The sequence below is a fragment of the Eutrema salsugineum genome, unplaced genomic scaffold (genome assembly GCF_000478725.1).
Source record: "Eutrema salsugineum unplaced genomic scaffold, Eutsalg1_0 scaffold_3, whole genome shotgun sequence".
Taxonomy (NCBI): Eukaryota; Viridiplantae; Streptophyta; class Magnoliopsida; order Brassicales; family Brassicaceae; genus Eutrema; species Eutrema salsugineum.
Window position 1 is genome coordinate 6,380,740 of NW_006256756.1, and position 3,090 is coordinate 6,383,829.

At 32.4% G+C, this 3,090-nt stretch overlaps 1 pseudogene; it reads right to left on the reverse strand.

The window, feature by feature from the left end:
- The window catches only part of LOC18015268, a 41,000-nt pseudogene extending 38,204 nt beyond the window's left edge, over positions 1-2,796 (reverse strand).
- Positions 2,797-3,090: the final 294 nt, after the last annotated feature.

Sequence of the window (3,090 nt, forward strand, 5' to 3'; positions counted from 1 at the left end):
CGTCCACAAACTAAGATAATAACATGCATGCATATAAAAAAAAAAAAAATTAGGTCAAAGATTAATAATACAAAGACAAAATTTAAAGCATCAGGATATTCAAAATTACCTTTTCGACTTAAGATCTTTTCATCAGAAACGGATATACAAATCGCAAAACCACGATCTACATAAAGCAGTAAAATATCAAATTTTATTAAAAAAAATATTATCTCCAAAAGTACTAATTGTGAAAAATAAAAGTTAGCTCATCAAACCTTCAATTATAGGATTGTACGACCGCATAACCCAAGATTTAATACCAGAATCCATGAGCAGCTGACATGGGTAACCTAGAACAAAACACAAATTTTAAAACGTATGAGAAGAAATTAAATACGATGGAGACAAACAATAACCTTTCTTTTTAGATATGTCGGTGAAAACGTAAGGAGTTACGTAACGATAACCCGATATTCCGTTTTCATCCATAATCGGACTCAAGAGATCGCAAGTTTCATCAAATGAAGACGAATAACCGTCAGCAAGATCCGGGTTCACGGAACCTGGTCATCGTATTAAAAAACATTTAGTATAATAAAGAGTATACACATCATTACTGAGCATGTGGGTTTAAAACATATATACCTGTTGATGTAGACGAAGCCTCCCAAGAAATCATAACTTTAGATGGATGAGCAAAGCTATAGTCAGAAGAACACATTGTTAGGATTGAATGCAAGTAAACAAACATCATGAAGAGATTCAAAACCCTAGAAATTTTGATGACAAAACGTACAAAGCTCACAAACCAATTTATACACAGGAATAACCTAGAATTTAGACGAATATGTATATTATTGAGTAATACGGATAAATACAACCCTCCATGAGAATATTTATATAAGATCAAAATTAACATTTTTTATTAATAAAATAAACCGATAAAGGTAGAAAGGATCTCATATTGATATAAACAAACAATGTTACCATTTTACGATAAATTCAACCCTCCATGCGAATATTTCTATAAAATCAAAATTAACATTTTTTTATTAATAAAACCAACCGATAAAGGTATAAAGGATTTTATATTGACATAAACAAACAATTTGCCATTTTACGATAAAGAAAACATCCTTTTCAGATTAAAACGGACCAAATATAAATAAATATATTGAATAAATAAGGAATATTCCCAATTTTAATTATTAAAAGTTGAATCCGATAAAATTATATAAAAATAAAAAAGATTATATAAAAATTCACACGACAAAGAGTTCGAACCCGCGATATACGTATAACAGGAAAGATCTCCTAATCAATTGCGCCAGAATATTGTTTTCGTTGATTACGAAGCTGTTTCACTTATATTGGTTTGTACTCGGATTTTCAAATAAAACTTTGGGCCGCCTATATTCAGATTCAATGTAAATCCATTAACGATCTCAATAAAAAATTTTGTAAAAATTAAAAATAACCAAAAATCATTAAAATCAATTAATTTAAACCAATCATATTATAACAAACACCGACCAATCAGAAAACTCAAAATTCATTAATCAAAACGACAAAAAAACTTTGCGCCGCCTATATCAATATCAAGATCCAATACAAATCCATTAACGATCTTAATAAATTAAAAATTACCAAAAATCGTTAAAATCAATCAATTTAAACCAATCAAATTATAACAAACACCGACCAATCAGAAAGTTCAAAATTCATTAATCAAAACGACAACCTAAACTGTGCATTGAACCACAGCGCAAGTTACTTCACAAATAATATATATATATATATAAATTACTAATTACTATGTAAACGATATATATTACTTTTATTTTTATTATTATTTTTTATATATTATATTACTTTTATGGTTATGTTAGTTGAGATAATTTAACCTAAAATGTCAAATACCTTTTGGGAATTGAGTTTTGACAAAGAGGGACTGATCTTTGACACAAGTAGAGGTCCAACAAGTACAAAAACCACAATCACAGTCTGACCATCTCGAGACTTGTCGACTCAAATTCTGCGGTTTAATCTTGCCTTGAAGCATTTCAACGACGGCGAAGCTTACCGTCAATCTCGACTTCATCGTTCTCCCTTTCCTCTTATTACTCGTCTTCTTCTCGCCACACTCGGAGTTTGATCGAGTCACATTCAATAATTGTTTAGTTAAATCGTTAATGGAAAGCTTAGGGAGGTAAGATAGAAGAGAAAGACGTGAATAAAGAGTCTCTGAGATCTCCTCCAGCTCAATCTTGGAACGCCCGCTACAAGCAAAACCGGACGTTTAAGTTGGTAAACCGAATTAAAATTGATTTGTTTTCTTCAACTCCTAGATTGCATCGTCTTAGTTAATTAGTGACGGTATTGGTTTCTTGAAAATGCAAAAGGGGAAATACGTGTGAGAAAACTAATGAGAAGAATCTTGGACTCTACCGTTGTTGTTGAACAAACAAGCAACGTTTGCTCGAAGTAATAAAATACCAATATTTTTTGGTTTATTCCAAAGAATTAAACGCCAAGAAAATAAAATAGAAATGAACACCTAAGTTGTTGAAGGGGAGAAACATTGAGAATCTTGGATTCGCCATGGTTGTGAGATACGAGGATGTTTCCTTTTGTTGTGGTGATGAGTTCCTTGGGTGACAAGCAATAGCAAGGTTTCCACTCTGCTTCGAGGAGATAATCAGCAGTTTTGTAGAGAAGACTGAGGAAATAATCGACGATGTCTAAGAGACAAAACACAACGAAGCTCACGACCTCGTTCACCCATCTCCCTATTGATGCTGTTCTTGTCTTCATCGCACCCATGCATGAACTTTTAACTTAGATTATATTCACATGTCCCTCTCTCTCTCTCTCTCTCTCTCTCGTATATATGAGAAGAAAGAACGTAACTATCTTTGAAGTTGTTCGTCATGCATAGCTGTGTATATATAATATAGGGTACTCTCTCTTTCTCTCTAGAAAGTTGATATATAAGAGGAATCTATGGAGGCATATGGTCATATGGGGAATAGTAACCCATGATACTACCAGACGTCGATATCGACTGGAAAGGTATCTAAGGGTAATCTAAGAATCATAATCGAGTGG